A 13716-nucleotide genomic window follows, 5' to 3' on the forward strand; every position below is an offset into this window, starting at 1 on the left:
GAGTGTACTTTAATGCCATACTAAATGTGGAAAAAATGTGCTTAAAAATCGCTAAATAAGTGAATAGGCTAGATTGAATTTATTTCTTCCTTTTATAGGTTTTTCAGGTTTCTCATGTTAATGATGAAATCTTGGATAAAAAAAAGGCTAGGCACCTGATGGACTCGTTTCCAATAAAAAAAGAAAGTATTCTGCGATTGTATTGATTGATTATATTAGAAAATTTACAAGCACACCTATCGCTTCCAAGTAAAATTAATTTCAATCAAATAAATCTCTCAACATCAAATCAACGAATCCCATAAAACATTATTGCTTTAGAGAAGCAAGTGCGATTGGATGTAACTGCTGGCTGAGAGCAGCTCTTTGATCAAGGATGGATCCGCTTTCGCCATATCATCGGAATCACCGGAATAGCATTCCACCGTTCCGTAATGACCGGCTAATGTGTGCGTTGCTTTGATGTATTTTAAGTCCTACAACAATGTTCCGGATCCGCCGAAAGCTCTTGCCTGCATGCATACATCCATCGGACGGAAGCATTTCCGGCTAAACGGAGCGAAACGGCATCGAGCGAAACAGATTGCACTGAAACGAACCGATCAGGACACGGAAAGGCTATTTTGCAATCACACCAAAGTGATATTAATCATCAGAAAGCATGGGAGCACAACATAATTAATTATCCCACAAAACATGCACGATTACAAATTCTAACGTAGCTCCGGCGAAAATGCGCGCCACTTTCCTCCCGAAATTCTGTTTCTCCTTGCCCTTCCTACTTATGCTCTAATCTGCATCAAGCTGCACGTTTTGCTGTAGGTATGTACGCTGCTATGTATTTATGTACACGTGAATGAGAAAGCACAAACGCATCAGAGATGCTAATTCCGGATCTTCGCTCCTTCGGCAACCCGTTTGGAGTTCACTATCGCAAATTAGATCCGGTGTAGTGAGCACACAGCACCCAACATACATATTCTAATGGATTTCTGAAAGCGCACCAAAATTTACATACAAATGCTTAGACACCCATTCATCACTGATGCGAGCGAGCGAGCTAGTGCCATGTGAGGCAATTTAACTTTTATGACATATCATTGATTATTTGGGCTGGAAGATGCACGACAAATCAGAGCGAGGGTGCTAATAACAGAGTAGCTAATGATTGAAGAATTGAACTAAATATCTCTAAGGGAATTGATTTTCTGCGCTTTGCACAGGTTGGTATTGTTTTTTGTGTTTGAGCTTTTCATTTGAAAATAATATACATTATAGAAGCAATCCACATATCTATAACTTTTTAAATCAAAGGATTTGCATGACTGAAGAAAAATCGAACTAAAATTCATTAAAATATTTTTTCAATAATCTTGAATTGATCTGAGTGCCTTCAAAAACCAAAAGCCAAAACCATACCAACATAGACATTTTTTACAGTAATTTCGATCACTCTCCAGGGTTCGTCTTAAAGCGCCTGTTTTCATTTAACGTGCATTGTATTTTGAGTAAAAATTGTGTACTTTCATTTACGGCGACGTGTACATGTAGGAATGTTGTATGCATTTTATGGTGGTTTTATATCTTGCAAGATTCACGATGACTAAATCAAGAGCACTCAGAAAGGCGTAGGCGATGTATTCTTATAACTACGAGCCGAGTGCGAAAATATTGATGGGCTCGTTCGCTAGATTGCAACCCCTTCGAGAAGGTTTGATTGATTGAACATTGACTGTGGTTTTATGGTCGTTGGGCACAGTTTATGGGAGTTGATACCTTCAGCCACGGTGAATTCATTGAAAATATATTCAAATCATGATAATATCTGATTTTTTTGGAAGCTTTTTTAAACATTTCGACGAAATACTATTGAAAAACAAGTATACAATAAAGTTGCATATCTTGAAAAATAAAACATTTAAAATCGCTTCATTAAAATCAAATCGATTAATATCACTCCTAATACTCAACGATTAATACCATTCTTTGGAAACTCGACAATAACAGCAATGGATAGAAATAACAACTATTTCGAAAGTTTAAATATTTATCGAAATTTTAGTTTCTCACCTGCGATTGTACCACCCTTCAACCATAATGTCGACCCTTACCCGTATTCCGTATCAGTGTTATTTTTGGCCGTCTACGGTACCGTATCGTGTAGCTGGATTTCTTCTCCCAAAACAAACCGCACAAGGTTTTCCTCCCCAAAAATCCGGAAAGAGCTTTTTGCGATTGCTGATTCCACAGAATGCGCCGGCCTACAATCCAGCTGAAGCTGTGAATTCATCTGGACTGAAAAGCTCCGTCTCGAGAACTTCACAAATTGGTTGCACTTATCTGGACGTTACGCTAGCAGCTAGATAAAGAATATGGGCATTAGACCGCTGCAAGCTCTGTATGGAAATTTAAAATTTATAAATGTTTAAACCTCCCATAACTTTTTTTTTTGTTCTTTCCACTACCATAAATAGCAATTAAAATTTTGGAAATGGTTCATTAATTCCTGAATAATTGCTTAGAGTTTAAATTTTGTATTTTGTATTTGGACAACCAAATTTTACACTCAAAACTACCAGAGATGTTCCGGAAGTCAAGGCTATCAGCCGATGTGTGCTCCGTAATTTGGATCTGTTGCGATCTACCTTTATGGCAGAGCTCCAGGCCGCTCCTCCGTATCGTAGTTTCGATAGTGCTACGTTCGTAAGGAGACGTCTCTTGCTACTCTTTGGACCATGGCAGCTCGGCATAACTTAGACCAATGAATCGATGATTGTCGATGCACTTTCACAGCAGTATTTGGACATGCACACCAAAACTTGATCGATTGTCGACCATCACTCCAAGGTATTTCAGCTGCTGTTTCGAAGATGTGTGTCTTACAACATTAAGCTACGTGTGCTACACAACAACTCTTTCGTTGATCACGAACGGAGAGCATAAAGCGAAAAAGGTGTAAGATACCTATTTGGCCGGTGTTTGGTCTGGGAACACGGTGCTCAGCAAAAATTTAAGAAAGTATATCGCAGGAACAATAGAATTATTCAAACAAATAAACGAGATGGAATGATTGTACTTAACTTGCCAAAATAGTATATTGCTACAAAAGTGGAGGCGATATATCTACAATGACAAGACCCCAACGATTTATTTTCCCCACAAAAAGCAAAATAAACGATTTTAAAAATTTGAGTAAAACGAAACATTTTTTCCTAGAGCGATAATTAAACTCCAGTCCTCCGAGTTCGCTGTCCGACATCTTACCACAATGTCAACTCATCAGTTGATATGATCCATGCTACAGCTCTATGGGTGTGATTTTCTTTTTACGAACCGTTCAATGGAAGAAAGGAAACGACCGGATAGAGTGTCAATTAAAGGACCACCCATTTATCGTAAATCAGTTCACTTTTAGATAGCTCAAATCGTTAATGTCAAATGAGCATATTCTCAACTGTTTGGAGACATATTTACGAACTCACCAAACTGCTGTCCGACTCATCCTTTTTGGTACAAAGCATGTCGTAAATGAATTATAGCAAATCACTTAATACCAACGTGTTTATAATGGTGATTGAAAATGTCTTAACAGTCGTTTGCTGGGTTGTCTTTCAAAAACAAGCTAGTTGAGAATTCAAAATGAAAATCCTAAGGAAAGCATTGCATATAAGTAAAACCAACAAGCTCACCTTACGAATATGAAGTGAAAACAGCTGAACCAAACACCTAGAACATATGATTGCTGTTAGCAGTCCCTGTATTGTGAGCCGTGGTAAGCACATACTCATTTGCTCCTCAAGGTAACATCCCACGTTTGCATAATAATTTTCGCCATTTTAACATCCTTAAGCTTTTACGCCAACAACATTTAAAATTGTAACCGCCCGCTATCTGGTACCTTTCCGGAAGCTGAGGCAAAAACAAATGGGTCAAAAGGTAATTTTTTTTGTTTGTTCATGGCGTTTTGTCTTTTTTTTTTCTTCTAGTTGTCATGAGTAAATTAATTCATACTAAGTAATGGTAACTAGAAGTTATATATCCTTCAATAGAAAAAGAAATAGGTTTCTATTAATTTTCTGACATGGATATGCGGAGTATTATTCTGCAATAAAAGTAAGCACTTGAATTATATGAGTTTGTTGAATAAATCTTCCACGGAAAGCTTGTAATGTTTATGTATAAAGACTCGTACATAGATGCTAGGCTAGCAAGCTTTGAATTTACCAAACCTCTTCAAACATTAAATGAAATTTTCTCCGGTAAACTAAGCTGCATCGACTGAAACGTTGATGATATACCTAGTATGATGATTTATGATGGCAAAATAGTTTTCTGTCCGCGCATTTGCTCTGAAAGGACGATTCCAATATTCGTCTCGTCACACCTAGGAGGACATGAGTGTCCTTTTCAGGGGGTGCCTGATGGTTAGTTGCAAATTCTATATAACAAATTTATGTTTTCGGTGGCTGTCCTCTATTTGCTCCTGTTGGTCGACGGACAAAAACAGTCCGGTGGCCTGCGCTTTTTGTCAGTGGGCCCTCGCCGACTACCTTCCTATTTCTATCAGAACACATGCACTGGCAAAAACATTGGACACCAATATTTTTTCGACACTCGGTCACCATCCGTTCAGGGATCGTCGTGACGTTCATGAGACCATTTAGGTTCAGACTGCACACGACGCGACGTTTCGGGCAAAGGTTCGTTCGTCGGGGAATTGCACCCATCAAGCAAATGATTTTCGACGCTGCAAGTACTCGTGGATGTGGAAATGAGATTTTGATTAGCCTTTAAGGATTTCCTCCTATTTGGCACCAGTCCCGGGCACGATATACTAGTAGGTACATAACCTTGCACTAGATCGCTCTGCTCGAGTATGTCCTAGGTACGAACATGTTGCTCCCGTCTCCGGGGAAGAACGGAATTATGGCTGTGGTGGCTGTTCAACATGACATGTGACTGATGATGGATGAACCGACGCAGATTTTCATTCATATTGTTAACTAGCACAAATAGGGCAGGTGTGATACATCGATTATGATAGATGTCAGTGATTTATTAGACAAATTGACATAGGTCACGACACCCACCAACTGGGCACAGTTTTCATCAAACTGATGTATGGAACGCGTTCCGCCATAAAACGAGCCACATGAGCCGAACTTACGGTAGTAGTAATTTATACGGTGATGTCCATTTTGAATTAAATGCTATAGTTTTTTATTCAGTTTCAATTTTTTTAATTCATAGAGAGTTTTTAAAAAGGCAATCTGCCTTGGAGAGTATTCTAAATTAATAAAAACTACAAGAACATTGAGTATATAAATGATTTTTTTTTGTGATTTTGTCAGTGAAATAACAAAGACATGAAAGACATTTGCTCCAATAATTAAATATGATCGTTTTGTTATTTCATTAAAGCATGGATCACGATAAATCTGGACGCATTAAAAAGGTTCTATCTCAGAGCTATGTAAACGAAATAAAAAAATCTTTGTGCTCAAATTGTAGGGTTTTTATTTCACTTTAAAGGAAAAATAATTTAAAAAATATTCCGATGTTGTTTTGATGGAATTTCTAACTTTTCGTCGAGTACCACTCATCATAGTTTGGACACCCTATCCACTGACCTCAGCGGCCATTTTGCTCCACAATCTCTTCATCTCTGTGGCATTCCGAGTCGTCCTACCATTCTTCTTCATCTTCTGCTTGACAATTGCCCAAAATTTTTCGATAGGGAGGAATTGAGGGCAGTTGGGTGGGTTGATGTCCTTTTCGACAAAATCCACCACTGTACATACCTCTTAGCTGTAGTGGCAGCATGGCAAATCTGGCGAAAACTTTACTGGTCCTTTGTGAGATCTAATGTACGGAAAAAACTTTTTTCAGGCACTCCTCCTTGTACATTTCGGAGTTTATGGTCTTGTTTTTCACAAAAAAACGGGGTTTTTCGTCCGCAGCAGCAAATACCTTGCCAGATCAAACACTTTCTTGCAAACTTATCGTCAAAAACGAAGTTGAACTTGGCGGGGACTTCACCCCGACCAGTGGCTTTGCAAAATTTTTGGCCAGGAAGCCGCCCAAAATCCATCTTCACGTACGTTTCGTCATCGATGCGGATGCATCCGTCGTTCTTCGTTAGAACCTTGTTGTATAACTTCCGAGACCGTCCTTTGGCTTCTACATTCTTCTTCAATGTCCGGTTTGGTCGCTTACTGGCCGCGATAAGATCGTTCTATTCCTTCGCGCAGATAAATCCTTCTGGCGGTGCACCGGTCGGCATTGAATTTCTTGGCGATGTCATAGTCCGACTGCTCTGGGTTTACCTTGATCGTTCTCAACACCTTCGAATGCAGTTTCCGATCCTTAGGTCCATTATAACGCTTGGTATCAACCTGCCAATCGAGAGTATGCATCTTACGGAAACGTTAAGAACGCTGCACACGGTCGATTTGACCATCTTTACAGATTTCGCGATTTTTGAACTCGACCGCGTCGGGTTTTTGACGTGGGTGTCCAAAATTAATTTTAGTCTCGCGGCTTCCATCACGTGAAACTTTTTGGAAACAAAATGAATCGTAATGAAATTTTCAGCACTGATAGAAGAAACATTTCCGAAAAGTACTGTCAAAACATTCCAGATCCGGAAACTAGTAGCGCTATCTATGGTATAATAAACAGTGCGTCCAGATTTATGTTCATTTATGTTCGTTTATGTTGGTTTTATTGGAAAATTTAAAAAAAATTGAAAATTCAAGACGGGTAGAAAGCCATTGGAAATAGAAAGTAACATTGAAATTCATTCCAAGCTGTTAGTGCATCGTGCAAGTCAAATATAATTACATATTCAAGCATTTGCTCGAAAAAATACAAAATAACATTTATTTATCACGGTTGAGAAATCGGCAAACCCTCAGGATGTGGAGCTCAAAATCGAACCATCCGGTAGGCGTCATTAATCAAGGGTTACATTCACTGGAAACAGAATCAGAAACTGAATTTTTAATTTGAGCGTTTATTATTGAACCAGTGGATTGATTAATCGTTCACAATTTCCCGAGCATGAAAGCCGAGATTTTTGATCCAGGAAAGAATAATTGATTTTAAAATTGCACATGAATAGAGGCTGCTACAAAGTAAAATTTGTTTCATCTTGCGCTGTGCATAATTAATGAGCCAAACTATAAATTCATAACCTTTATTTTATCATCATTGTTCGGCTTTGCTGGGTTATTTTTCGAAATCCCTTTCCGTTTCCTTTGGTAGAAACAAAAAAATGACCAGCATTGTAATTTTAATTTGATCTTTTTTCATTATTGGCTATTGATGTGTGTTTAATCTGTGGCTTTCTCATTAAATTAATTGTTTAATTAGTTCGAACGCCACTCCAAGCACGTCGGTATATGCTTAAATATAATTTTTACACAAAAAAGCTGAATCAGAGATGTAAGGATAGCGAAATCTCGTCGTTTATTAATTAGCTACCGCAGGACCTACCGCGCGCTTCCCTCAATCGTGGCGATGGCACTTTTTCAGGCGCAAATGAATCGAATCAACTCGCGTCAATCTCAATCAGGACTATTTTGATGATGATTGCTGATATTTTGTCTCATCGGCAAATCGGTAGGGAGGGTGTCAGGTGTTTCTGTTTGATTGAAATGAGGATTATTGACACTTTTGAGATAATGAAAGGCAAACATAAATCATACATGCAATTAAATCGCGCTGAACTTGGTGGAGCATTCAATTCGCTATTGAAACGTGATTTAAGTGTTTTGACTAACATGTAGTTTAGATAATCAAGGGTTTAGTATTTATGAATGAAACTAATATTCCATCCTACAGGAACGGGTAAAATTCAATAAGAGTCCAATAACACAGACGCTCATTAGACCGGTTGTCCTCTACGGGCACGAGACGTGGAGATTTCTCGAGGAAGGCTTGAGCACACTCGAAGTATTCGACCGACGAGTGTTAAGATCCATCTTTGAAGGCGTGCAGGATAACAGAGTGTGGAGGCGAAGGATGAACCACGAGCACGCACGACTAGGGTAACGGACTTATTTTGGACCGGGTACATATTTTTGACCACCTTTCAGGTTTTTTCCAATATTTCCCTCATAAATCATTCTAATCATTAAAATTTTGAACACATATAGTTAAAGCTACTTCTTATGATTCTAATCATATCTAACATTCTATTCAATTAAGAAAGTAAGGCAGAGAAAATTGAAAATAAAGTTTTGAATTTTCACAGTTGGGCCGAATCAAGCCCATTTCAGGAGAACGTGCCATTATTGGAGTCAACTTTCAAGAAGTTTTCTGTATAGCTGTGATGAATTTAACAACTACAAATATGTTCACAGCTATGAAAAACCACTTGAAAACTAGTTTGCAAGCTCGAAGAACCAAAAAACCATGTTTTGATAGTATTTTGACCCATGTCGAAAATAGGTCCTACTTAATTCCTCAGGGACTTATTTTGGACCACTCAACATAACCTGGGTATTTTACTTGTTGTTAAATGCTTATAAACGTAATAAGACGATACAGGAGGATATGGAAATGATTTTGTACACTTTAAAATATTATTATATTTTTTTTTTGGAATTTTGAAATTATTTTATTCAATCAACTCGCTAAAGCCCAAACCCGCACAAGCCAATCATTGTTTAATCTTACTTTTTGTGCTTTAAACCACAATAACCACAATAATCAAAAAAAAAACTAGGTTAGATAGAAGAGACGAAATATAAACCCCGTCTAAGGGAAGGGTTGGGAAAGAACGAGAACAAATCGGCAAATATATAACAAGTTTAATTTATGTAAAATTGAAATATTTCAAATAACAGAAGAACAATTTTAGAAAAATATCAAAAATATGTTCAAATATAGTTATGAGATAGTCTTAATATGTTCCAAAACTTAGGAAAAAATTGCTAAAATGTTTAAAAATTAAAAGCGAATGAGTACTAAGAATCTTATTTTTCAGCCCCTGTGGTTATGCAATTTTTGAAAAAGAAAAAGTGTTAAAAAATTTACTTCGACGATCATTTTTATCGTAAAACAAAAGTTGTTTCAATGATAAAACTAAACTTTCGTGAATTTTTTAACTACAAAAATCTGGCTTTTAGATGTTTAAAAAGATCAAATAATTCTCGCATATTTTTATCTTTTTTGAATCGATTTATTCCACAAAACTGATGCCAAACCAAATCCACTAAGGTTTTGGAAGTCAAAATGTACAAATGATGTCACGGAGTTGATGATGTCATACTTTCTTAAATTATCATTGGGTTGCCTGAAGGATATTGCGTTCTAAAAATTGATCCTAAAGATAAGCCAACTGGCCAGTATTTAGCTCTACAGAACAAATTTCGTCGAGATGGCAGCGTGCTCTCGGAATTTTCAAAAAAAAAGAAACACACTACAGTTATAACAAAGGAGTTTTTCTGTTTTAACTCTAATTCGTTTTCGATGTTTTAAAGCATAAGAAGTTAAGGACAAAAAGGTTGTAGTAAGAAATATTCAATAAACAAGTGTACCTAAATAGAGGCTGGGAAAAATTGAAGAAAGTTAGTTCAGGAATGAATTAACGTGAACAAACCAAACTTGACTACAAGAATAACAGCAGAAAAGCTGTCGTTGAATTGAAAAAAGGAGGTTTAGTTTAGGGGTGGTCCAAAATAGGTCCAAAGGGTGGTCCAAAATAAAAACCTGGTGGTCCAAAATACCGACCAGTGTAATTATCGAAAAAACGAGTTTTTAGGCTTCAATCTTGTTATATTACAATACAACAAACGACGATATGTTTCGAACGGAAAAGCCTTGATCTTCGTAATGAACGGATAAAGCAGTTAAAAATTGTAACATGTACTTTATTAGTTTAGAAAATAGCATAGCCACTTCCCAAAGCGGTCCAAAATAGGTCCGTTACCCTATATGGCGAAATCAGCAAACATACAATCGCAATAGAAATGAAAGCTTAAGTCAGTAACAACGTTTAAGCGAATCACGATTTCTACCGAATAAGTAAACGATCGTAACAATGGTTTACCATTACCGGCCTTTCGGTAATTATTACAGACATTTCGGTTCAACAATACCGGTTATTCGGTAATATAACGAGATATCACGTTGACAACTGTCAATAATTTAACAGATGATCAGCCGAGCTACGGTAATTTTTTACCGAAAAAAAAACTTCTTTCCGAACTATCAAGTGAATATCATCCAAACTCAAATATTTGAAAAATCTAAAAAAAATGCAATCGAGGGAACAACAATGGTGAAAATCGGTCATTGTTTGACAAAATGGCATGCATTTCACATTGAGTGTTCTGGACGGACATTTGGTTGCCTCATTAAACCTTACAAAAGTTAGTCCATTTTGAAACCTAATAACTTTTTTAACATTAATTGAAATGTCATCTTCGGAAGAAATATTCGTCATAATTTAGGCTTCAAGAAAATCCGTTTTCAAAAGAAATCGGCTGAAGGAGACCAACGTTATTGACGAAAACTGATTTTTCATGTTTCTCCCGAACAAAATGTCTCAAAATCCCATACAAACTTCGGGCTCGTTGAGCAACCCCTTCCCGTGATTCGATCTGGCCCAAATTTGGCATGAGATCTTGTACTAGGCCCAGAATCAATTTAAGCCGTCACCGTTTAATTTTTTTAAAAGTCAGGTCATTTGGGGTACTCTTTTACCCAGTAAACGAAAATTACCGAGTTCGGCATTTATTTTACAGAACTAGTTCTGAAATTCGAAAATTTTCGGTAATCCATCAATCTGACATCTTATTTTAATCGATTTCGGTTAATCGAGTTTTGATTTACCGATGTTCGTTTGTTTTTATGTAAACAAAACTCTTTGAAGTAAAATTTATAGATATTTCGATAGAAATTGCAGGGTTTTCGGTAATAATTTCAAGTATTTCGGTAAAAATTACAGGTATTCCGGTAAACTCTACCGGTTGTTCAGTACATATTAATGAGCTTGTATAGTATATCGGTTAAACATTACTGGCCTTTCGGTAATAATTACAGACATTTTTGGTTCAACAATACCAGTTATTCGGTAATATCACGAGATATCACGTTGACAACTGTCAATAATTTAACGGATAATCAGCCGAGTTACGGTAATTTTTTAGTTCTCTGCCATGAAATAAAAATTACCGAACGGATTAACGAGTTACATATTTATGTTAGGATTTCGTTAAAAAAAAATTACCGAACTCGGTAATTTTCGTTTACTGTGTATATTGCCTTCACTTTGGTAGGTAAGTACTGTTTTTGTGAGCTTATTACGATCATTCTATAATGTATATGAAAAGTACAACAAAGTTGTTGAGTAATATTTGAAACCGATTCATAAACGACCTGCATCCTGCGACCTGCGAAAGTATACATCAGTGTTTTTCTATGCTTTCATTTTAGGAATAGTCGATTGACTCAATTGATCTTGTGCTGCCCAATAAAACACATTGGAATTTAATCGTGCCTTTTGCTCCATATTGCAGTGTTGTGATACTTTGACTACAACATCCTACATTTATCTCAGTTAAAAATGAACAGGGTGAAATTTCTAGCGTAAAAGGTTCCAGCGCCCACTTCTGTTCATTCATGTTCTATACACCGAAGAATTAATACTGTCCAAAATTGAAATCTTTTCATCAGATTTGTTGTTCTCGATTTTTAGCAATAAAAACCCCATGAAGGCAAGTCACGATTGCAGAAAAATATGAGTTTCATTTTGTTGGAAGCAATAAAAGAGTTCTGCAACCTCAATTTACTTGCATCGCTGAAAAAAGGAAAAAAACGGGTTAAAATTATTTATCTATTTCGCCCTACCAGCCAATCGTAGGATTTTGTTTGTCTATTTAAGTTACCTACTAGCTGAAAAGCTCCGATAATATCTTTTTTTTTCAGTTGATTTCTAGTTGTTCGGTTGATGCCGGCATACACTGCCGGCCAAAAGTTTGGGATCACCCGCTAAAAAACATGCAAATTTTGATCGTTCATATCTCAGCCGTCTTAGGACATATTGCAAATCTTCTGAACTCATTTGAAAGATAATGAGCAATAGCTATTTCGGAGTTATTTTGCCCAAAAATAATGTTTTAGTTTTGCACCTAAAACTTAACCTAAAGTTAGAGCATTTTCGAAAAAACGCACTCAGTATTCAAAGCCGATCATCTCGCGATAGAGTGGACCAAATTTCAAAATTTGAGTTGCATTAGAATCCTTATTCTATACTTCTCAAAATACAATCAAAAAATTTTGTGCAAAAATTTAAGAATGTACTTTTAATTAATAAAATAGACACTTAAGTTATCGTCCAAAAGTTTGGGATCACCCCTAGTATGGTGTATCGACCAAAAGTTTGGGATCATTTTTTCAAAAACATGCCAATTTATCTCATTCATATCTTTCTCATCTAACATCGTATTGCAGATCTGAAGGGTGCATTTGAAAGCTTAGGAATTGTTGTTTTTTCATAAATTCATTAAAAAATTATATTTTAAATCCATAACCATAAAAAATTCACAATCATAAGTGTGAATTTTCAAAAAACAATTAATTTCAAGTAAATTGTTTATGGTTATCACTTTAAAATATAATTTTTGTATGAATTTATGGAAAAACAACAATTCCTAAGCTTTCAAATGCGCCCTTCAGATCTGCAATACGATGTTAGATGAGAAAGATATGAATGAGATAAATTTGCATGTTTTTTGTCAATACACCATACTGAGGGGTGATCCCAAACTTTTGGACGATAACTTAAGTGTCTATTTTATGAATTAAAAGTACATTCTTAAATTTTTGCACAAATTTTTTTGATTGTATTTTGAGAAGTATAGAATAAGGATTCTAATGCCACTCAAATTTTGAAATTTGGTCCACCCTATCGCGAGATGATCGGCTTTGAATATTGAGTGCGTTTTTTTGAAAATGCTCTAACTTTAGGTTAAGTTTTAGGTGCAAAACTAAAACATTATTTTTGGGCAAAATACTCCGAAATAGCTGTTGCTCATTATCTTTCAAATGAGTTCAGAAGATTTGCAATATGTCCTAAGACGGCTGAGATATGAACGATCAAAATTTGCATGTTTTTTAGCGGGTGATCCCAAACTTTTGGCCGGCAGTGTATGTTATGTAGTTTGATGCTAACACAAAGTAGTTACAAAATTTATTTTATTTTTTATTTCATAGAAGTAAAAGACGCTCACGGTTATTGTCCTTCTACTTTCCGTGTGGAAGGCAAAAAAAATAATTGCTTTTGTTTGGAAGTTTTCCTCCGTTTTTGCTTATCAAAACAAATGTTCTCGGGAGAACGAAAATAGACCATACATTAGAGTGCTTCATATAGGTTGGGTGTACACGTTGACAGTTGAAGAAAAACGACATCTTTTATGTCGTTTTAACTGAACTGTGGTCAAATGCAAAGTAACAGAATATGAGGCGGAACAACTTGTACAAAAACATCAATAGATACAAAAGGAAACAAACAAAATTGAGATAGTATTTTCAAGAAAAACGCATTCAACTATCTGGGGTTTAATTTTATTATATAAATGTATTTGTTCGATCATGCAAGAAAATTGATAACTTGAAGTTCCGTGAGGAGTGTCTTTCGGGAATAGAGATTCTTACTACTACGAACATTAAGTGGAAGCTTTTTTAACGAATAAAACCAAACCCACC

This window comes from Uranotaenia lowii, chromosome 3 (genome assembly GCF_029784155.1).
Source record: "Uranotaenia lowii strain MFRU-FL chromosome 3, ASM2978415v1, whole genome shotgun sequence".
NCBI classification, from domain to species: Eukaryota; Metazoa; Arthropoda; class Insecta; order Diptera; family Culicidae; genus Uranotaenia; species Uranotaenia lowii.